The sequence below is a fragment of the Ovis aries genome, chromosome 17 (assembly GCF_016772045.2).
Source record: "Ovis aries strain OAR_USU_Benz2616 breed Rambouillet chromosome 17, ARS-UI_Ramb_v3.0, whole genome shotgun sequence".
Classification (NCBI taxonomy): domain Eukaryota; kingdom Metazoa; phylum Chordata; class Mammalia; order Artiodactyla; family Bovidae; genus Ovis; species Ovis aries.
The window spans coordinates 57721081-57745497 of NC_056070.1; the positions used below are offsets into that span (position 1 = coordinate 57721081).

Here is a 24417-nt window from a genome sequence, read left to right on the forward strand (position 1 = left end):
TCTTTTAAATTTATCATCAGTCTCCATCAGCAGGGCACATAGCGCCCAGTGTGGTAACCCACGCACAGTAGATGTTCAGTAGATGTGATTGAGTAAAGAGGCAGGTGCTGGCATTTTCTCATTTATTCTTATACAGCCCAGGCAGAGAGGCACCTCTTTGGCATCTCTTAGAGATGAAAAATTGAGCCCCAGAGAAGGGAAGTGACCTCTGAAGGTCACCCAAGTTGGTGAGAAAGAGCCAGGGCTTGAACCCATGTCTGTGTGGTTGCAGAGCCTGTGGGTGCTCTTAACTGCTAGGTCCTGCTGCCCCTGGCAATGAGGGGCTAGGGCAGGGGTGGGGGACCTCTGAGAAGGGGTACTGGGGACAGAGTAGGGACCACTTTAGAACTCTCCAGCCTTGCCCTGTGTGTCCCAGGTGCAAAGCCCTTTTGACATGGCATCCCATTTGGTGTTCACTGGAGCTTCAGCAAAGCCCAGAGAGGTAGAGGAGCTTGCTCAGGATCACACAGCAACTTCAGCACAGGTCTCCTGAGGCTGTATCCAATGTTCTTACCCCTAAAGTGCACCTATGGCTCCACCTCAGAGTCCTAATACAAGCAGGGACTCGTGCAGGTCAGAAGAGAAAGCCTATGTTTCAGCATACACACAGACTTTGTTTTTCCAGGCAGCCTGACCCAATACGTCTGGTGGTAAATCCAAATTCCGCCGTTTGCTCTATGACCTTGAGACTTGGCTTCCTGTCTCTGAGCCTTGATTTCCCTATCTGAAAAATGATTCCTCACTTTGCAGGTAGCGACTAAAATCCCTGATTGGTGCCTCTCCTGCTGTGTGACCTTGGGGGAAAAGCTTAGCTTCTCTGAGCTTTGATTTTTTTTCTAATCTGCTAAGTGGGGTTAAATAAATACCCACCTCTCAGGGCCCGAGAGAGTTAATGGGAGGGGTCCGTGTGGGGACCGTGCAGGGGCCTGGCGTGTAGTAAGTGTTCAGTAAAAGATGGTTTGGGGATCCTTTGTGATTGCAGTGGGTGGCCCTCCTCAGGACCCTGTGGTCCCAGCCGGGCCACTAGAGACCCAGCGCACATGCTCCCGGCTGCCCCCGGCCAGCTGGGGGGAAACCTGAGCCACCCTCCTCCTGGGCAGAGGCTGTCACTGCTACTGCTGCCTCTGAAATGAAAGAAAGGTCAGAGCCTAGGGAAGCCGGGCTGGGTGTGCGATGGAGGCGGCCGGCAGGCGAGGAGGGGCGGGGTGGCCAGTGGCTGCCTGACTGCCCTGATCTCTCCAGGGGAGGCCTGAACCGGCCAGGCCTGGGTGCAGCCCCCCTTGCCCTGGCTTTGACCCCCTGGCCCCAGCAGAGCCGCCTCCCAGCCTGCCCCTGGGGAGGGGCCACCTGGTGTCAATTAAGCCCCAGCCACAAGGCTCACGCCACGCCAGGCGGCTGATTAGTGCCGCTGGCCTCTCCAGATGGGGAGCAAGGCCTGAGAGGGGCGCCTGCCACCACGCCAGGAGGAGGCCTCGCCGGAGCCAGTGAGTACCCAGGTTGAGGGTCCCGCTCCCAGGCCGGTGGGCCTGGAGAGCCCGACTGGGCCGTGGTAGGGCAGGGGGGCTCACTGTGGTCTCTGCTTTGCTGGGGCATCTCAGGCCTCTAGCATCCCTGACCCCCTTTGCTTTGGCTTGACCTGCAGGGACCAAATGCCAGCCTGGGGGCCTTCTCCCTGGATGGTGCAGCTGCAGGGGCTGCCCCCGGCCTGTGGCTGAAGGGGACCTGAGGGGTGAACAAAGAGCCAGTCAGCCCAGAGGGAGGCTTTAGGGTCCCACCTCTCTCCTCTTCACCCTGAAAGAACTGGCTCTTTGTGCCAGCCCGTCTGAGCAACCAAGGCCACTCATGTCCCTCCAGCCCACCAGCTCGTGTCGTGGGGTGGCCCTGTTTGGTTGCCTAGCATGAGACCCCTGCAGGAAGCTGACATGGGGGGCTGATCCCTCCCCAAGCCAGAGCTCAGGGGGAGTCCTCTGGTTTCAGAGTGCTGCATGGTTCGGTGCACGGCCGGGGGCAAGTAGGGCCCTGGCCTAGGACCCCTGAGGCTTCTGGGGCATCGTCCAGCATGCAGGCTTCCACAGGGTCCGAGCCACCCCATGGTACCCAGTGGGGAGTCAGTCCCAGGAGTGGCAAAGGAGGGGACAGCTGCCAACCCATGGCACAGACTAGGGGGGCGGTCAGAGAGAGGTCCAGCTCGGTACCTCCCAGCTACAGCAAGACTTGTCCTGGGGCCCACACTTTGACCTGTGGGCCCCAGTTCCTGGCTGAGAGGTGGGCTATTATCCATTAACCGCGTCCCTGGTGACAGATGGCGTTGTCCCTTAGTAGTACCACTGGGTGGTCTGTGGCCGCCGCCAGCTTGGGGCAGAGGCAAAGTGTGTTTGGCACAGGATGGAGGGCCTTGGGGGGATGGAGTGATGCCGGTGTGTGTCCACGTGCTTGCGCAACGTGGGGTGACTTTAAGAGCTGAGGAGGATCACCTGTGTGGATCACTGGAGCCCGTTCTGGACGGTGGCTCCAACACGTGGCTGGCTCCGACACGTGGGCTCGGGAGGAAGGATGGGCCGTGGGCAGAGAGCCCTGTGGCCAGCAGGGCGCAGCTACATGTCCCCACCAGTGCGTATGTGTGTGGTTGTATCGATGCCAGTGCTGTGCAGACGGGGGCTCCTTGGCAGTGTCCCCGGGTCGTTGCAGTCTGCTTTTGCCAGCTCAGTCCATCGTGGAGGTTAGGGGGCAGTGTTTCCCAAGGGGAGCACCCACGAGCTCCCTGGCAAGCCAGCTAGGTCCCCGTCGTGCACCCCAGGCCCTGAACTTGCTCTGTGTCCCAGACGCCATTCCCACTGGGCTGACTGAGGCCAAGCCAGGCTGGTGGCTGGAATCCGAAGGCTCGGTCCCTGGAACGTTGTCTGTGGGCCTAGGGTGAACGGGGGCGACCGCAGCTGAAGCTCAGCCGCTTTCTGGGAAGTACTGGATCTAGTTCATTTCCTCCATAAATATTTATCACAGCCCTCCTCCAGGCTACAACCTAGGCTCAGAACTGGCACTGTGAGAGTGACCCTAGAATTCATTCGTTCACCCAAAAGGATTGAGAGACCCCTAAACTTGGTGGTGAGTCATTTGGTGGTAGAGTTCAAATCCATTCCTTTCATTCCTTCATTCACCCCACAATATTTGTGGAGCGACCGCTATGCACCACTATGCTGGGCTCACCACGGCAGTTGCACCAGCGAGTCTGGGAAATGGGAAATCATCATCTCTTCCAACTTTCCTTGTCATCTGTACACAGCAAGCCTGGATCTGGAAGAAAGCCAGGTGCTTAAGAAACAGAAGAACCTTGAGGGCCCTTCTCTGGTCCTTTCACAGCAAGGCATAAGGGCCCCATTTAACCATGCAGCTGCCACTAGAATGTCCCCAGTGTTTACCTGGAATTGGTAACTTTCATTGGAGCCCAGTGGTCATGACAAGAACAGGGTGAGCTTTGCACACAGACGTGGTTTAACTTCCTTTTCCAAAGGAAAGTGTGATCATTTTGATGATTAACTACCAGGCATGCCTGAGGCACTTGCTCAGGTAACTAATAAATACTAGAAGGTGCCACTTATTATTTTCCACAACTCAGGCATATACAGGATTCATCTTTTTGAAGTCTTGCCCAGGTCAGCTGGCAGCCCTATTACTTCCTCGTTTTGTAGCTATACAAAAATGAGGCTGTGAGGGGGCTTCATGACCTGCCCCAGGCCTTTCTGACTCCAGAGCCTGAGCTTTTAACCTCTAGGCTAGAGTCCTTAGGGAGTTTCCGTCTAGATAGGGACATGAGCAGAACATCTACACACAAAATTTGAGTGGGGCAACAGAAGGGAGGATGTGCCCCACGCAAGCGGGCGGTGGGGCAGCTAGAAAACGCAAAGAGCTTCCAAGTCTTTGCAGCCGCAGAGCACTTTTGTCCAAAAGTAGAGCAGAGCGGAGCTGGCCTGGGTGTGAATCTCGGGTCGGGGTCTGGCCCAGGACAGCCCGGGCTCCCTCCGATCTCCTGCCCTTGGGGAGGAGGGCAAGGTCCCTCAGGGAACCCCTGGGGTGTGTGGGCAGCTGGCAAAGCACTTTGGTGTGAAGTCAAAGCCAGCCAGGGTGGACATGGCAGGTGAGGTTACCTGGCAGGTGACGGCGAGGTGGCCGGAAAGGCTTGGAGAAGCCTTGGAGAAGGGCAGGCATCGGGGCTGGGGAAAGATGAGGCGGCCATTTGCTGGCTCATTCACTGACTCACTCGCTCGGTTCCTGCTCCAGGCAGGGTACTGGTCAAGGCCCAAGGATTAGAGGGTTGACGATGGTAAACCACGCTCCTTCCCTCTGCCAGGGACTGATCCTCAGCACAGCCTGAGAGAGCAGAGCCTCTGCACTGAGGGCAGAAGGAATGGCTCCTTCCTTCAGTAAGGGATACTGCCACCTGGCCTTGATCTTGGCACTGGGGTTATAATGATGAACAGGTGGAGGGAGTGCTTTCTAGAAAGGGAGAGTGGGGGAAGCAGGAGAGGGCAGCCGAAAGGGCTTAACAAGCCTGGAGACGCTCAGCTGACCCCATGGGGGGCTCCGGAGGGTGAGTGGCACGGCGGAGTTGATCCCACCTCGAGGCACGGGGGCGAGCCTTTAGGATCCCCATGTTGGCCAGTCACTGGTGCTGTTAGGGTGAGGGGTGTCATCTTTCCCCAACAAACCGGCTTGGCTACATAAGGCCGTTCTCCGGGAATAAAGATCAGCAGCTGGGGAGTGCGTACATTGCTGGACAAAAGACACTCAGGCAGGGCACCAAACTGGCCTGTGCCGCCCCTGAGAATTTCCTAGTTGGGTGGAGGAGGCAGGCAGTGGACAGGTGAGGGAGGGTGCCCTGGCCCAGTGGAGAAGCACAGAGGGCTGGGGAAGACCAGAACGGGGCCCCAGACCCAGTGTGGGAAGTCAGGGAAACGTGGCCTTGAGCAGCCTGGGGCCTGGATTCAAATCCTAGCACTGCCATTTGCCAGGTGGCGGTCCCAGGCCAGGTCCTTCCATCCTGGAGCCTCTGCTTGGTCGGCTCTCTGCTGTGGATGCTACCTGGGGCTCCCTGCTGGAACAGTGGGTAGGACTTGCATGTGATCCGAGTGGCCCCATTCCTGGCACACACGGTAAGTGCTGGGACGCTGCGGATGGCGGAGCTGGTGGATGGACGTGGGGTCAGGTTATAGGGTGCCGTGAGCCTACAGAATCCAGTTCTTTCCTGCAAGTCCCAGAGAGACATGGGAGCCTCGGGAGGTGAGCCAGAAACGGCTGCCAGGGTCAGGTCCCAGGTGTCATCAGTACCTTGGGTCCTTCAGGTGGAGGCAAAGAGGGGATGCGTGTGGACAGAGCGGAGTTGCCCCCAGGAGGGAACAGGGCCCTGGAACTGACCGAGAAGGGGCAGGCCCCCGTGGTCTCCCCACGGCTTGCTCCCAAAACACAGAGCCCGGGTCTGAGCAGACCATCTCTTCCTCTAGGTACCATACCCTTGTCCAACCATCCATCCATCCATTCATTTATTCAATAGCTATTTCCAGAACTCCGGCTACATATGCCAGGCTCTGAGGATGTGTTTATAAGACAGAAAAGATCCCTAATCTCATGGAACTCAGTTTGTGGTGGGGAGGGGGGGGTCATTAAACACCAAGGACAGGGGACAGAAAGAGGGACATGGCAAAGGGGTTGAGAAGATGGAAGCTTTGAGCAGTTTCTGGGCATGGTAGGGGTTGGAGGGCAGAGGCCTGGGTGCAGGGCAGTAGGCGTGAGCTCAGCAGGGACAGAGGACAGAGGAGCTACTCTGCTTTTGACCTTGGGTGGCTTCAGCCTGCAGCCACGTGAAGCCAGGTTTCGGTTCCCAGCCAGACAGTGGCAGTGAGCGCTAAGTCCTAGTCACTAGACCAGTGGCCTGTGACAAGGCACTTGCTCTTCGGCTTTGCAGAAAAGAATTCCCACAAAGACGGAAAGTAGTGGAGCAAGTTAAATGTTTATTAGGAAGAAAAGAATACTGTATGTGTAAATAGACACGTGGGTGGACTCAGTCGCACCCCCAGTGGCAGCCTGAGTCACGTCTTCGGGGCATCTCTTCCTGGTTTCCTTTGGCCAGTTGTCTTGCTTTGCCTGATTCCAAGGTCGTATTTGGTTTAAGTCAGGATCCTCCCATGTGCGCACACGCATCTCTCAGCCAAGATGGATTCTGGTGAAGAGGCAAGGGTAGGTTGACATCACTTACTGTGAGGTGACGCTCCCACCCTTTTGACCTCCAAGGAGCCTTTCTGGGCAAGTATAGTTGGGAAGGTCACCTTGACCTTGACAATGAGGAATACATGGTCTCTTATCTGAGCAGGACTCAGCTCCTCCTCCTCTCCATCTTGGAGTGTCTGTCCACAGGGGACAAACTCCAGCTGCCCAGCCTGGGGCCCATCCATCTCCTGCCTCATTTTTCATCCAGAGCTCGGCTGGGAAAGGGAGGTGGCGTGCAGGCCAGGAGGGACTGTCTAACTGAAGATCATGTGAGTGCATAAGAATGTGCGTGTGGGGCTGTGTATGGACGATCGTGGGAAGGGGTGGGTGGATGTGTGAATGGAAGGGTGTGTATGTGTGCAAGAATGTGTTTAAGGGCATGTGTGTTATAAACAGTGTAGAGGGTATGTGTATGAGTGTGTGTGAGTACGTGTGGTGAGGAAGCCCCTGTGAGGGTGTGTGTGTGGGCAGTTGTGGGGGGATACACATGTGTATTGAATGGTGTGTATATGGGTGTGTGGGGGTGTGTAATGAATGAGCTTGCCTGTGTATGGTACCTACACAGGCACATGTGAGTGTGTGTGAGAACCAGCAAGTGAGAAGGTGTGGTGTGGGGGGGAGGTGTGTATCTGTGTGCATGGATCTATACTTGCAAGTGTGTGTCTGTGTATTTTCATCAAATTCTGGATTCTAAGAGCCAGAGAGAGTCTTGACTCCCCTTCAGTCCAACCCCCACCTGCCCACCCCAATAACAAGCCACCCCATGTGTGCACAGCACCCTACAGCTTGCACTTTTCCTATTCATTCATTGTTCCCTCCCCCACCCCCAGCAGCCCTGGGAACATGGCTTCAACCCATTCGACAGATGTGGCAACTGAGGCCCCCAGGCCAAGAGGGAGGTGGGGGCAGTGCCTCTAGGTCCCAGGACTCTGTTTCTGGCCAGATTCCAGCTCTGACTGCTCCTCCCTGTATCTCTTCCAGCTCAAGCACTTACCCACATAACAAGATGCCTATTCAAAGCCCACACACATCCATTACACTATTTCTTTTCTCCTTTGATTCTTACTTTCTCTTTTTATCCTAGTTCTCCTCTGGTTCCACTTCCCTTCCACTTCATTAGGGATGAATGAGTCTGTAACTTTGACACATTCCTCACCCACACCCACTCCTGCCAAATGTCTTTTTTAAAAAATCACTTTAGAATTAACAGGAAAAACTCTTATAAAAATGTTTAAATCAAAGTGGAGCTCATTATTCAAGAAAATTTAGGGGAAAAAAAAATGGGTTTGCAAATGCTCACCAGGATTCCCCTGGAACAATGCATTATACAGAGACATTCACTACTTACAAAGAAAAACAAACAATCTCAAATAAAGACCAAATATTTTGGAAGACTCAGACCCCAAAGCAGAGAAAACAAATTCAGTCTTAAGGAAGCCGGTTGTGCAATTGGCCAGCAATCCCTATGGATTCAGGAGCCTTCTGCCCACTGGATCTGCATATTAGCTAACGCCCTCAAAGGATCTTCCTACTTAGCCTCAGGACCCCCTGGCTACCCTCAGGAAGATAGAAGCGGTGACTCTTACATTCAGAGGAACGGAGGGTCAGTGCTGAGCTCCGGGACCCCAGTGGTGTGGTCTGAGCTTAGCACAGCCCAGCCTTGTGCATCCCTGCTCCGGGTGGCCAATGCTCTGTCCCCACGAGGTTCCTCTTCCGGCGGGGCTGTGACCTGACCCTCTGGTCTCCCAACTGGGACCTCAGCAGCCAACAAGACAGCCCCAAGGAGCCTGTGTGAGCTGGACGCAGCCAAGGGTGGGAGTTGGGAGGGAAATCTCTCAGGACCCTGCCAAGTTAGCACTGGGGAGGAGACAGAGGGTCGAGGCAATGAGGCCCTCCCCTCCTCTGTCTCTCCCTCCCTCTCCCTCCCTCTCCCTCCCTCTCCCTCCCTCTCCCTCCCTCTCCCTCCCTCTCCCTCCCTCACTGGCTCTGTGAGCATCTCTCTGGCTCTGCCTCATCACTGCCACTCTAGCGATAGTAATGGTAACCTCTCACGTCGCTGTCACTGCTTGCTTCTGTGTCCCTTCCCTGGCCTTCCCCTTACCTGCTCTGCGAAGTGGGCGAGACTGGGACGATCCTTTGTCCTCCTTCATATACTGAGAGCCAAAGGCTCAGAGAGGTTAGGCAGCTTGTCCCAGGTCACACGGAGCTGGGCCGTCCCCTGAAGACTGTGTTTTCCAGTCCAGAATGTTCTTCCCCGTGTCGCCATGGAGCCCCCATGTCTCCTGCCCAGGTGTCCTCCACTCTGGCTGGCACTGTTTCCTTATATTCTCCTCTATTCCCTTGACCAGGTTGTGAGATGCAAAGACCGCTATGTCAGGAGAGAATGTTTTCATACCATCGGGTGTCACTTCCATCAGTCCCGAGAGCCAGCAATGATGCTGGTATTGGTTGTGGTTGCTACCCATCGGGTACTGATTGGTGTTTTACGGGCTGGTTTGAGCCATTGGCACCCCCTGTCCTTACCTTCCACGGATGGAAACTGGCACAGACTAGCTGAAAATGATTAAATCGAACTATTTGGATTCAGTGAAGAGCCTGTCCATGGGGACTGGCAGGATTGGAATTTAATTCTAAGTGAGCAACAGTTTTTGAGCAGTGGGTGTAGCCTGCAAGATGACAGCATATAATTAAAAAAAGAATGAAATAATGCCATTTGCAGCAACATGGACAGACCTAGAGATTATCATACTAAGAGAAGTAAGTCAGACAGAGAAAGACAAATACCCTTTATCACTTGTGTGTGGAATCCAAAGAAATGATACAAATGAACCTATTTACCAAACAGAAACAGACTCACAGATATAGGGAGTAAATTTTTGGTTAGCAACGGGGAAAGGGGTTGGGGAGGGATAAATTAGGGTTTGGGATTAACAGATACACGCCACTGTCTGTAAAATAGCTGACCGTGTTTGGCAGAAACCAACACAAAGCTGTAAGGCAATTATCATTCAATTAAAAATAAATTTTAAAAAACCAATACAACATTGTAAAGCAACTACACTCCAATAAAAAATTAATTAAAAGATAATAGTTAACCAACAATGATCTACTATATAGCACAGAGACCAATATCTTGTACTAACCTATAATGGGAAAGACACACACATTTATATATCTGACTCAATTTGCTGTACACCAGAAACTAATACCTCCTTTTAAATCAACTATACTTCAATAGAGAATAAATAAAGAAATGGAAAGGGAAACTTTAAAAAAATTCAAAAGATGGCATATAGATCCATGTCTTTCAAACATGGTACACTTTTCAAGGGCGCATTCTCACAGACACTCTCCCTTAATGTTGTCATAAAATATTTTGATTATGATGCTGCTTAATTGTGTACCCGCAGAACAGCAGGTATGAGTTCTTCATGCTTATATTCCTACAAAACCAAAGCAAATCCACAAATTGAACACCATCCCAATTACAGAGCAAATCAGATTTGAGCTCAAAACACGTTAGAGATGGCTTGAGTGAAGTTCTGTTTGCAACATAAGTATAATACATGATGCATGGACCAGAAGGCCCTCGGGGGTCCCCCAGGTTCTGCCCGCCAGACCCTGTGAGGACTTGATTTTCCCTCCCTCTCTCCTCCTCACACTGCTTAGAGCCCTCTGTCTCTATAACATGGTGTTCCAGTCTTTGCCCTTCTCCAGGCACGGGGAGGATCATTTCTGTATCGTGCCAGTGGCCTCTTCTCATTCCTGTGCAGTAATTAAAGCAAGACAGCTCAGCCCAGCTGCCATCATCACAGAACAGTCACTGGAATCATGTGGCAGCTCCCAGTGATGAGACCGTCATCAGCAGATTCAGGAAAGCTGATGGTTGTGTCCTACACATCAGTGATAACACTTCTAAATGATCAGAGTGTCTTATGAACCCCTGTGGGGACCGCAATACTTTGGCCACCTGATGCAAAAAGCCGACTCATTGGAAAAGACCCTGATTCTGGGAAAGGTTGAGGGCAGGAGGAGAAGGGGACGACAGAGGATGAGATGGTTGGATGGCATCACTGACTCAATGGACCTGAGTTTGAGCAAACTCTGGGAGACAGTTAGGTCAGGGAAGCCTGGCACGCTGCAGTTCATGGGGTCGCAGAGTTGGACATGACTGAGTGACTGAACAACAACAAGGGGACCCCAATTTCAGAAACGTTAGTTCAGGTACATCCAGTAGTATGAAGAAACGTGCATTCCAGTTAGGGGGCCCAGTTAGGAGGTTATGGTTAAGATTTGCTGCTGGGAGGGCTCCAAAAGCTAAAATGGGACAGGTCTGAGTGGTGGGCTGAAGGCAAATTAGGCAGAGTTTGGGCTTGACAGTAATGCTCAGAGAACTGGCATGGGGTTCCTGGAGCCTCCCAAAGCCGTGAGGAGCCAGGAGAGAGGAATTAGCAGGAAGCCAGGCAGGAAAAGAGGCTCAGCTTTTCCCAGGCACGCTGGGATCCTGGGCTCGGCTTCCCTTGACTTGTCCCATCCTCAGCTTCTTGGTGGGTTAACTGAGACCTTCTACCATACTTGGCGGTACAGACAAGCAAGTCAGGGGATAAAGTGATCGTGGTGCGAATTCTAGCTCTATGATTTCCCACCTATGGGACCTCAGACAAGCCCCTGAACATGTCTGCAGCTGTGTTTCCTTGGCTCTGAAAGGGAAGTTGAATTAGAAACCTTCTTACGGTTATTGTCAAGGTCAAACAGAAAGGTCTGGAACCTTGTGAGCTCAGAAATTGCAGCTTCTGCTGCTGCAGTTCCTGTGATCGTACCTCTATGTCATCAGCTCATCCCTTCCACCAGCACCCTCTACCCTCCACTCCATCAGCCTGAGTCCCAGCTCCCCTCAGCAGGTGCATCCTCCTCCCCCAGTTTATCAAACGCCTGCACCCCTAGCTGCTTTCCTGTCTCTAAAGAAGCTTTTCAACCTATCTCACGCCACACACCCTTTGGCCCTCTCACAAAACCCACAGACCCCTTGGCAGAAGAGTGTTTTTCAATGCATAAAAAATAACACCCAGGATTGTGAAGGAACCAATTTTATTGAGTTGTAGTTACCAAAAATGTATTTTTATTAAAAAAAAAACAAATAGAGAATACATGTGTCTATCTATGCGTTAACTAAATGAGTAGCTGTGAGCCTAACACACTGCGAATTTGAAGATGTGATGAGCATAAATATTTTGGGATATTTGTCAACAGCTATAAGGTAATATGAAAATACCTACTATTTCCTATCAATGATAAAGTCACAAGTCTGATAATACTGATGTGGCTTTTCCCCTGTATTTGTAAGGAAAGCAAATGCTAAATTTCAGCTCGAGGTTAATAACATAAAGATGTAATTATTTGTTCCCATCCAAGTTCACAGCCCCTCTTAATTGTATCCAGAGACCCTTTGCTCCAAAGCCAGTGGTGTTAACTGCCTGCACCATGCATGTAGCTTTTGCCACTGACTCTTTTAAGCCAAGATTCCTCTCCATTTGAGTGTTCAAAATCTCTTATCTAACAACATTCACATGGTAAAAGAAAAAATAAACAGGAGACAAAGCCTTACACTGGGAAGTAGCTCCCTGCCCCACCCCTTCCTACCCTTAGTCAGCTTCCCAAGGGTTCCCATTCTTATGTCTTCTGGCAGTTTCTTCTGTGGTTATCTCCAAATCTCTCAATGCCACGCATATACTTGACGTTTATTGATTTCTGGACCTTAGACCTTATCTATCAGCATGTCCTGCCCTGTCCTCCCAATGTAAGTCTATCACTATTTTCAGTCCCACATTGGTTACCTTGGCAACTTCAAGAAATGCCTTCCACTTTCATTTCTTATTTCGCCAGCCACAAGCAGGGTATTTTGACTCCATGACCATTTCAGATGAGACGCTGATGTTCTATCTTCCTTCCTTTTTCTTCTCCCTCTTTTTCTTGCCTGATCGATGTGGGTCACTGATTCATTCTATATGCGGGTCCTATCTACCTAATATGGTTATAAGCTTCTGGAAGCCAGGGTCCTGATGTGGTTTCTCATGGATCCAGCACGGCGCTTGGCACACAGTAGGTGGCAGTGAGTCTGTATCCTGTGCTCTGTGCCTTGGCTGAAGTAGGTACCCCTAACCTGGCAGCAGGCCCCCAAACACCACCATGGCCAGGGGAGGAAACGGAACGTCACTACTGACTGAGCAAGGGATATCATTGCCGTAATTAAGCTCTACAGAAATTCTTTCTTGGACTTGGGGTCTGAATTTCCCATTAGACCTTCGAGGAAGCTTCTTGAGGGAGTGTATTAATGACTGAGCGAGAATGAGCCATTACCTCCCTTCCTGCCAGGATCACTGGATTTTCAGCCAGGCATAAAATGATTCTGGGAAAACAGACGGCAAGTTTCAGAAGAAAGAAGCCTTTCTCGCATCATTCTGAGTTTGATGACTTGCTTCCCGTGTGCCATTCCTGTTCAAAAAGGAAATCCATTTCCTATGAGAGGGAAGTTTCTAAAGCCACTCCCTTCACTCAAGCCTCTTTACAACCATCCATGGCTTCTCAGTTTCTTGGGACAAAGTCCAGGCTCAGCTCAAGGCCCTGGACTCTTGCCAACTCTCTCATTCCTCCCAGCTTCACTTCCCATAGTCCATCCAGGCAGGACGGAATTTACTGTTCCCCAGCTCAGCACATTTCCTCTTGCCCTCGCCTCTGCACCTGCTTCTCCTGCTGCCTGGACAGCCCATCTCCCCAAGAGCATCCCCTGCTGGTCCTTCCTGCCTCAGCGTAGACATCGCGTCTGGCAGGAACTCTTGCTGGACTCTCCTAGGCCTTGTGTCCTCCCTTAGACTCTCTTACACACTCCACCATAATCCATATCATGCCAAATAGAAAACTCCTGTTTCCTTGCTGTCTGTCTCTCTTGAATGTAAATTCCTTGAAAGTGGGATCCATAGGTGATTCAGCGATAGGTCACAACAATGTCTAGCACAATGCCTGGAAGCTGGAAAGTGTTCAATAAATACATTAATGATGGGTGTTTAGCTTGATAGATGTACTAATAGATGTATGAGTGAATGGATGGATAGATGAATGAATGCTTAGATGGGTATTTGAATGGTTGGATAGATCGAAAGATGAGTGTTTGAATGGATATTTGGATGCGTGGATGGATGGATAACTGGAAGGATGGTATGGATGCACAAGTGGGCGAAAATGTTTGCAGTTAGAAGAATGGAAGGAGATGACTATTTAACCCCTGCAGCAGGCTACAGTCCATGGGGTCGCAAAAGAGTCAGACACAACCTAGCAACTAAATAACAACAACAACAAAAAGGAGTGTATAATAAGAAATACCAACAGGCTTCATATTTCTTTCATCCTAAAATTCCATTGTTGATGGAGATATCAAAACATGCACCACAAAAAAAAAAAAAAAAAAACCCATGTACCACAAGATGGCTTAATTTGTCCTATTGCACATAGCCTTAAGGTTAAGTTCATGTCCCAACCTTCCCCAGCTCTCCCCAGTAACCTAGCAGGGATATTTCAGTCAAAAATTTCTCTGAACCTTCCTGAAACCTGTACTTTTATGAAGTGCCTCTGGAGCTCTCAATGTTCGATGTTAACCATCAGTGGTGTAAGCAGGACTTTCTTTGAGTTTATTGTTCAGCAGCAAACATTTCCTGATGCTGTATTATGCTCCAGCAACTATGGTAGGTGCCAGAGACATGGAAATAAACAATCATTGCCTCCCTGGAGCTTAAAACGTGGGGAAAGTAGTGGATGTGACTGTGCACGCCATGGATAATAACACAGTAACAACAGCAGTCACTGTTGCTAACGCTTATTGAGTTCATGCTCAGAGGAAAACAGATGGAGATGGAGAAAGAAGAGAGGGTGGTCTTGATGGGAGAAAGTACAAGAAAAATAGAATACCCTGTCATGTGAGGCAGGTACTATTTAGCTTCATTGTATAAACACAGAAAGTGAGGCTCAGACGGATGAGGTAAGTCACTCAATCACAGAGCTGATCAGCGGCAGAATCAGCATTCTCCCTGCCTCCAGGGGCCGACTGATTGGAAAAGACTCTGATGCTGGGAAAGATTGAGGGCAGGAGGAGAAGGGGATGACAGATGATGAGATGGTTGGATGGCATCACCGACTCAATGGACATGAGTTTGAGCAAACTCTGGGACATGGTGAAGGCCAGGGAAGCCTGGAGTGCTGCAGTCCATGGGGTCGCAAAGAGTCAGATGTGACTGAGCGACTGAAAAATCAACAGCCAGGACCCAGGCTTTTAACAACTGCCTGACTGGGGTCTGTAGCCCACAGCAGAGCATGAGAGAAGGCCCACGAGGGGGTAAGCCAGGCACTGGGGGAGTGCTTGGAGAGGGAAGTGCACTCGTCCTTCTGGAGGGGACGTGGAGTCTCCATGGGCCTGAGCGTCATCATCCTGTGGGCTCTGGTGCCTCCATGCCTGGTGAGGTCTATGAGGTCAAGCTTGAGCTGAGGCTCTGACCAAGGGCACTTCCTGGCTGGGGTACCTTATTGGGTTTCCCCAAGACACCACAGTACTAAGGACAGGACTCGCCTTGGGATCAGAGTGTCCTGAGCTGAAATCCCAGGCCAGTGCCAGCCAGTCATGGGACAAGCAAGTGGCCAAGTCCAGTGTCTGGCTGTCAGATTGAGCTCCCCAAGCCTCTGTTTCCTCATCTGGAAAATGGGAATGATGGTACATACTTTGCACAATTGTTAGTATAGGGATAATGTATTTCAACTTGGCGCCCAGGCTCAGTAAGCAATGGGTCCCTTTTGCCAGCCCTTGGGCACAAGCAGTCTACTCAGAGCATGCTCAGAGATGATCCCTTTGTAGACAGAGAACTACTTGGGAAATCTGACAACATCCAGAACCTCCCTCTGAAGAAAACATCACATACACTCTGCACTGCGTGTGTCATCTCAGGAGGCTCGCACACCACCCTGGGCCCAGGGCCAGACCCCCTGGTCTTAAGGCCGAGGAATAAGCCCTGCAGGTGCTCACATCAGCATTTTAGCGATCTCGGATTTTGGAAACCCAGGGAACCACAGATGACTCGGTTTGAAAATCTCTCTACGAACAAACAAACAAACAAATGCTCTAAAGCACCCACGAATTGATTTTTAAGAAAAAAGAAAAAACCACCACCACCACCATTGTGTGGACATTTCCCAAGTTCTGAGCATGGCATGAAGCCTCTTACATGCATTCACACTGTTTTGTCCAGACAAAGCAATCCCACGTATAATAAGCCCCGGTTTGCAGGTGAAGACACTGAGGCTCAGAGAGGTGAGGTTACTCGCCTAGGATCATTCAGTAAGCCACAGAGCTAGGATTTGAACCTGAGTCCCTTTAACCTATGCTTCTGATGTGAGAGGATGTTATTACACACGGCCCACAGATAAATGCAGTAAGATGGGGTCTTTGTTGGGCCAGAGCTCACGAAGGTAGATCAGCAGCAGAGCAGATACATCGGGACTCCCTGGTAAGATCCTGGAGGAGACTGCAATGCGCTCTGCTCCCAGCCTTGGGGCACACTGGGCATGTGGCTGCATGCTGAGCCTGTCTCTCCCAAAGTCCCCTGAGATTTCCAGGGCAGGATGCCCCCAGTTGGCGGGATGTGGGCTGCTCTCCTCAGTGGCACAGAACAGCAGGACAGCCCCATTCATGGCAGCACATGGGCGTTCTTTCCTTTCATCAGACGCTCAATCTCACTCCTAGAACTCTGAGACTGTCTAATAATAGGAGCAAACAGTGGGAGTCATAGGAAGCTGGTCACCTAGAGGCTGTATCTCCTGGCTGGGACACAGTAGCAGGTTCTGCCCCACCGTGCCTCTGATAAGCAGGGAAGTACCAGGCTGCTAATGGCTCAGTGGCGACGTCTCCCCATGCACAGGGCCACGGGAGCCACTCATGTAAGTGACTTCCATCCCCGGGCCCCTCCTGGGGGCTTGGCCACTATCCACAGGGTGTTCGACAACCGACCAGCTCATGCCAATTAGACCCCTCATCAGCCTTTGTCTCCTGTCATCTCTACCCACAGAATGTGGGAGATATCACCAAAGCAGAAAGGAGGGAAGAGCCAGCCTGGAAATGGTCCAAGTCCACCCCTTGCTCAGGCCCAGAAGTGCTGGGGGACAGCGGGTGTATGTGGTTGACATTGCTGGGTGCCCGCTTCTGAAATGCGAGGGGACCGTGACAATCCACTCTGCAGGGTATGCACCACTCTGGATATGAGATGTGTTCATTTGCGAGGGCCGCCGTAACAAATTCCCACACACTGGGTGGCTTTGGTGATAGAAGTGTATCATCTCACAGTCCTGGAGACTGCAAGTCCAAGACCAAGGTTGGGGAACACCTTCCGAGGGGTGTAGATGAGAACATGCCATGTGCCTCGCTTAGCTCGGGCTGCCTCAGGGTTCCCCGACCTGTCAGTGACATGGCCCGGTCTGCATACCATCTTCCCTCTGTGTCTTCACGTGGAGTTCTTCTTATAGAACAGTAGTCACACTGAATTCCCGCTCCCCTCCAGTAGGACCTCATCTAACTATTTAATACGTCTGCAATGACTTGTATCCAAATAAAGTCACATTCTGCGGTGCTGGGTGTTAGGATATCAGTATATGAATTGGAAGTGGCAGGGTTGCTGCTGCTGCTAAGTCGCTTCAGTCGTGTCCAGCTCTGTGCGACCCCATAGACGGCAGCCCACCAGGCTCCCCCCATCCCTGGGATTCTCCAGGCAAGAACACTGGAGTGGGTTGCCATTTCCTTCTCCAATGCATGAAAGTAAAAAGTCAAAGTGAAGTCGCTCAGTCATGTCCGACTCTTCGCAACCCCATGGACTGCAGCCTACCAGGCTTCTCTGCCCATGGGATTTTCCAGGCAAGAGTACTGGAGTGGGGTGCCATTGCAGGGAAGCACCAGGCTGCTGGTACCAGGGAGCCTAATTCAACCTTAATGAGAGGGGACTTCATAGCAACTGAGGACCATGTTAGGATGGCTTGGAATCTGTGATCCCTTTGATAATTGAGTGGCCCAGTGGTAAAGAATCCACCTGCCAATGCAGGAGACTCGGGTTCCATCCCTGGGTGGGGAAGATCCCCTGGAGTAGGAGATGGGCAGCCCACTCCAGTATTCTTGCCTGGAGAATCCCATGGGCACAGGAGCCTGGTGGGCTACCATCTATAGGGTCACAAACAGTCAGATACAATGGAAACAACTGACCACACAAGCTCACAAGAACCAATGTCTGTATGCTGGGCTCCCAGCTCACTTTGTGTCTCTGTGTCACATTTTGGTAATTCTTGCAATAATTCATTCTGTTCCAATTATCTGTTTGTTACGATGGTCTGTGATCAGTGATTTTTATCACTGTGGTTCACTGAAGGCCCCTGGCCTTGGAGGAATTTGCTGTGTGGCCTTGAGCAACATGCTTAAGCTCTCTGAGCCTTGGTTTCCCCAGTCATAAAGTACACATAATTGCCCACCCCCCGGGAATAACAATAGCTTCTAATCATTTGGCTATGTGAGAATTCAGTGAGAAAATGCTTATAATGAATGGTGCCCAACAGAGTAAAGACCCGACACAGAGTAGCTGCAATTATTTCATTTATCAATTGTTAATTCTCTAATGACCCAGCACCTTGTTGTTCTTCAGTCGCTCAGTCACGTCCGACTGTTTATGACTCTGTGGACTACAGCACGCCAGTCTTCTCTGTCTTCACTATTTCCTGAAATTTGCTCGAACTCATGTCCATTGAGTCAGTGATGCCATCCAACCATCTCATCATCTGTCGCCCCTTCTCCTGCCTTCAGTCTTTCCCAGCATCAAGATCTTTTCCAATGAATCAGCTCCTCGCATCAGATGGCCAAAGTATTGGAGTTTCAGCTTCAGCATCAGTCCTTCCAATGAACACCCAGGACTGATCTCCTTTAGGATGGACTGATTGGATCTCCTTGCAGTCCAAGGGACTCTCAAGAGCCTTCTCCAACACCACAGTTCAAAAGCATCAATTCTTCGGCACTCAGCTTTCTTCACAGTCCAACTCTCACATCCATACATGACCACTGGAAAAACCATAGCCTTGACTAGACGGACCTTTGTTGACAAAGTAATATCTCTGCTTTTTAATATGTTGTCTAGGTTGGTCATAACTTTCCTTCCAAGGAGTAAGCGTCTTTTAATTTCATGGCTGCAATCACCATCTGCAGTGATTTTGGAGCCCAAAAAAATAAAGTCTGACACTGTTTCCACTGTTTCCCCATCTGTTTGCCATGAAGTGATGGGACCAGATTCCATGATCTTAGTTTTCTGAATGTTGAGCTTTAAGTCAACTTTTTCACTCTCCTCTTTTACTTTCATCAAGAGGCTTTTTAGTTCCTCTTCACTTTCTGCCATAAGGGTGGTGTCATCTGCATGTCTGAGGTTATTGATACTTCTCCCAGCAATCTTAATTCCAGCTTGTGTTTCTTCCAGTCCAGCATTTCTCATGATGTACTCTGCATAAATGTTAAATAAGCAGGGTGACAATATACAGCCTCAACGTACTCCTTTTCCTATTTGGAACCAGCCTGTTGTTCCATGTCCAGTTCTAACTGTTGCTTCCTGATCTGCATATAGGTTTCTCAAGAGGCAAGCCAGGTGGTCTGGTATTCCCATCTCTTTCAGAATTTTCCACAGTTTCTTGTGATCCACACAGTCAAAGGCTTTGGCATAGTCAATAAAGCAGAAATAGATGTTTTCTCTGGAACTCTCTTGCTTTTTTGATGATCCAGCTGCTGTTGCTACTGCTAAGTCGCTTCAGTCATGTTGGACTCTGTGTGACCCCATAGACAGCAGCCCACCAGTGTCCCCTGTCCCTGGGATTATCCAGGCAAGAACACTGGAGTGGGTTGCCATTTCCTTCTCCAATGCATGAAAGTGAAAGTGAAGTCACTCAGTCATGTCCAACTCTTTGAGACCCCATGGACTGCAGCCTACCAGGCTCCTCCGTCCATGGGATTTCCAGACAAGAGTACTGACGTGGGTTGCAATTGCTTTCTCTGCCATGATCCAGCGGATGTTGGCAATTTGATCCCTGGTTCCTCTGCCTTTGCTAAAACCAGCTTGAACATCTGAAAGTTCACAGTTCACGGGTCTTTTTCAATGAGTCTGTCCTTCGCATCAGTCCTTCCAATGAATATTCAGGGTTGGTTTCCTTTAGGATGGACTGGTTTGATCTCCTTGCCATCTAAGGGACCCTCGAGAGTCTTTTCCAGCGCTACAATTCAAAAGCATCAGTTCTTCAGTGTTCAAGCCTTCTTTATGGTCCAACTCTCACATCTGACCGAGCCCTTACCTCATGCCAAGTTCTGGGGGCTGAGTGAGCAAGATACTGTCCCTACCCTCCAGGGTGTCACAAACAAGTTGGGGAGGCAGACATACACACAAAAGAGAAGGCAGCCGTGCCTGGTGTCTCTTGCAGGCATGGGCCAGGGCCAGGGGGGATTTGGGGGAAGAGGAAGAAGCTGTGGTATAGATGAGCAGTGAGAACAGTCCTTGGGATCCCCAGTCACAGCTGCCAGCCCCAGAACACAGAGCAGGGTAACTTGATTGGGGCTAGAAATCTCTCCTTGGTGTGAAGAGACCAAGGGAGGGTGTGTGTGTGTGGGTGTGTGTGTGTGTACTATGGCAGGGGAGGTTGCCTAAACAGCCCAGATCACAAGGCTCGAGGTTTGTGACAGCCACAGGGTCACGGGATCCATGCAGGAGGCGCCACCTGAGATGGGAATGGCATCTCTGGCCTTCCTGGCCCTGTCCATCGGGGAAAGGGCAGGAGTGAAAATAGCCCCAGACCGTCAGGAGCTGCAGGCTCGGGAGGACTTCGGAAGGGCACCTGGCCTGCCTCCGACCTTGTCACCTCTAGAGAAACCCCAGCCCAGACACATTGCTTATAATAGCAAAAAAAAAAACAAACTGGAAACAGCCTGAATAACAGGTGCGAGGAAAGTATGTGAGTATAATGCAGTCTCTTTGGGAATACAGCCATGTATTTTATTATTTTTAAAATTTTTATCAGAGTCTAGCTGCTTTACAGTGTTGTGCGCGTTCCTCCTCTGCAACAGAGTCAGCCGTCTGCATACACATATCCCCTCTCTTTTGGATCCCCTCCCATTTGGGTCGCCACAGAGCACAGAGCAGAGTTCCCTCTGCTGGATAGTAGGTTCTCATTCGTTATGCATTGTTTTTAATGTTTATTTATTCATATTATTTATTTTGGCTGTGCTGGGTCTACGTCGCAGCACGAAGCCTTCTCTCGTTGCAGGGAGTGGCCTCTCTAGCTGAGGCACTCGGGCTTAGCTGCCCCTCAGCATGTGGGATCTTAGTTCGCAGACCAGGAACCAAACCTGCATTGGATTCTTTACCGCTAGACCACCAGGGAAGTGCCTCCTTATCTGTTTCACACATAGTATCAATAGTGTGCATATGGCCAATCCCCATCTCCCAGTTCATTCCATCCCCCCTTTTTCCCCTCAGCATCCATACGTTTGTTCTCTATGATGAGTACAGCCAGGGTAAAAAACTAGTCTAGAAAAGAAAAGCGTTTACATGACAAGACCGCAAACACATCCGCAGAGTGAAAAAAATTTATGGAGTAAGGTACAAAAGGTGATAATATTCCCATATATTTAAATACGTGTGCATATACAAAATCACGCTATATATTTACTGTATCGATATATATATTTGTTTCCATCAGTATAAAGCAAATTTGGAAAGACAGGAAACTCACAGCATAGAATTCCCCTGGGAACAAGAATGTTCAGGATATGTGATACCTAGAGCGGGTCACTTTCTGAGAAAGATACTGTTTCTTTAATAATTGTATTTGTTTGTTTGGGGCTCTGCTGCATGGAATTTTCTCTAGCGGCAGTCGGTGGGCTTCTCATTGCGGTGCCTTCTCTTGTTGCTGAGCACGGCCTCTAGGTGCGTGGGCTTCGTAGCTGTGGCTTCCAGGCCCTAGCGCACAGGCCCAGTATTTGCGGCACACTGACTTAGCTATTTACGTGGTGTATGGGATCTTCCTAAACCGGGGATGGAACCCATGTCCCCTACATTGGCAAGCAGCTTCTTTACCAATAAGCCACCAGGGAAGCCCCAAGAGGGGGTCATTTTTCTAACACTACCCACCTCTACAGGGCAAAATATTTTCTGTAATAGCAAGCATTATTTTCAGGGCTTGTTCTTGGGTTTTTAAACCAAAAATGTTTAAAGAAATACATTTCAATGTATTCAAATTCAGTAAAATAGGTCATGAATAAACTAAACATTTGTGCTTGACAAAAAACCCCGGAAAATTTACATCTAACAATTTGTACTCCATTTCACTGTTTTACATTTTAAACGCAAATTAATTTCAAACACTGCTCCACACGATGGCAAAGAATAGCAAAACTGCCTATAATCACTGTTTAGTTTGAATCTATGGTTTAAACATAGGAATATATATTCTCTCAGAAGCTGGAGACACAAATTGAACCCAAAATGACTTTGAACAATTCCGAGCTGTTGGGAATATTTGAACTTTCAAAACAATTATGTGTAACTGAGTTTGCCTGTGTCAGGGGCCAGTGTATAATTGAGGGGTTCTCTGATTTAGCTTCCATAGGATACTGTGATCATTAAAGCATGAGTAATAAAAATGGGCTAATTTGAAGCTTATTATTAAACCTTAACAGCAATGCAGCAATTGTTTAGAACCTAAAACACTTTCTTGTGGAGGAGTATTTGATCACCGACTAGAATCAGTGAATACATAGTTCGTGGTGATAATAAAAAGCAGACCAACTTAGCTTTACTATAAACTTTTCTACAAACAGCTCAGTTCATTATTTTATGCTTACAGGGTGGTCCATCCCCTCAGCCCAACACTTGGTATCCCATTGCTAGGGAAGGCTGGTAGGGACCAGGGTCAGGGTGGGGGTGTCAAAGGAGACTTCAACTCTACCCGTAATATTCTGATTTTTCGAGCATGGGCTCTGAAATCAGATTGCTGGGTTTGAATCCTGACCCCAGGATTGTATGATCCTGGGCAAGTTACTTAATCTCTCTGGTCTTGTTTTCCTCATCCGGAACATGCAGCCAGTAATACCTGTTTCACAGAGGAGCAATGAGAATGTCATAAAATTTATACACTTACCATCTGGCCTATGGCACATGCTCAGTAAATGTCAGCCATGTTTCTAGAGGACCATGTGTTCACACAGAAATGATGTAAGTTTTAAAGTATATGCCTAAATATATTCTTATCATACGATCCAGCAATCATACTCTTGATACTTACTCAAATGATTTGAAATTTTAGGTCCAAACAAAAGCCTACAGACAGATTTTATGGCAGCTATATTCATAATTGCCAAAATTTGGAAGCAAATATAATGTCTTTCAGTAGGTGAGTAAACCAACTGAGGTACATCCAATGGAATATTATTCAGCACTAAAGAGCAATGAGCTCTCAGGCCATGGAAAGATCAAGAAGAAACTGAAATGCATGTTACTAACTGATAGAAGCCAGTCTGGAAAGGCTCCATACTGTCTGATTACAATTATATGACATCCAGGAAAAGATTTAAAATTCAGAGACAGTAAAAACATCAGTGGCTTCCAGAGATTAGGGAGGAGGGTGGGATGATTAGGTGGAGCACAGAGGATTTTTAGGGCTGTGGAACTACCCTCTGTGATACTGTAATGATGGATTCGTGTCGTCATGTTGCTCTTCAGTCTCTAAGTCATGTCTGACTCTCTGCAACCCCATGAACTGCAGCCCAGTAGGTTTCCCTGTCCTTCACTATCACCCTGAGTTTGCTCAAACTCATGTCCATTGAGTCTGTGATGCCATCCAACCATCTCATCCTCTGTCGCCCCCTTCTCCTCCTGCCCTCTATCTTTCCCAGCATCAGGGTCTTTTCCAATTAGTTGGCTCTTTGTATCAGGTGACTTCAGCTTCAGCTTCGGTCGTTCCAGTGAATATTCAGGGTTGATTTCCTTTAGGAATGACTGGTTTGATCTCCTTGCTGTCCAAGGAACTCTTAAGAGTCTTCTCTAGCATCACAATTCAAAAGCATCAGTTCTTCAGTGCTCAGCCTTCTTTACGGTCCAACTCTTACATTGTCATTATACATTTGTCCAAACCCATTGAATGTCAAACCATGGACTCTGGGTGATAATGAGGTGTCCATGTAGGCTCATTAGTTTGACAAATATCCCACCCTGAAGAGGGAGGTCAGTGGTGGAAGAGGCTGCGTGTCGGGGGAGAAGGGGTTGGCAGGAGGCATATGGGAACTCTGTACTTCCCATTCAGAGTGAACGTAAAATAAAACCTTAAAGCGTATGTCTAGAAAAAAGGCCAGAATGCCAAAATGTTAACTAAGATTAATGCTGGGTGGTCGGATTATGCAGGGTAGTTATTGTATTTTATTCTTTGTATTTTTAAAAATGTATGACCTGCCCCACCTTGAGACTGGAAGGCTGGGAGAGGGTCTCTCTGAGGCCTCAGTGGCTGAAACAGCGTCAGCCCTCAGTGCCCCCTTCCGCTTTGGGTCTGAAGCTTCCAGCCGTACTCAGGACAGCTCTGACCCGGCCTATGGAACTCTTCAGTGTGACCCAGGAGGCAGCTTTTCTCTCTGAGTAGACTTTCTTTGTCTAGGGTTGGAAGCCCAGCTGCTGAGAGGTTAGAGGGGTCTCAGGGCAAGTTGGCAGAGAGATGAGGAGAAGCCTCGAGGTTGGGAAGGTCTCAGGATGGAGATACAGGGAGGGAGACTGGGCAGGAGCCTGCCTGGAGTGCTGACCTTGGTGCCTGTCCATCTGCCTTTCCCTGCCTTTGTCCATCCAGCCATGCATTCATCCACCCATCTACCCACCTTTCTATCTGCCTGACTGCCAGTTCCTCCTCTCAAGCAGCTACTTCATTCATTCATTTATTCCACAAGTACTTATTGAGTACCTACTATGTGCCTAGTACTATGCTAGGCCTGGGACATTGGAACAGACACAGTCCCCGCCCTCCCAAGGCTGACATTCT

The 24417-nt window shown here is 49.7% G+C and overlaps 1 protein-coding gene across 1 annotated transcript in view; it reads left to right on the plus strand.

The window, feature by feature from the left end:
* Positions 1-1440: 1440 nt before the first annotated feature.
* Positions 1441-24417, plus strand: part of NOS1 (nitric oxide synthase 1) — a 193179-nt gene continuing 170202 nt past the window's right edge. The window contains exon 1 of the mRNA XM_042234646.1: positions 1441-1523. The gene's annotated coding sequence lies outside the window, so the exon portion shown is untranslated. The remainder of the gene's footprint in view (positions 1524-24417) is intronic.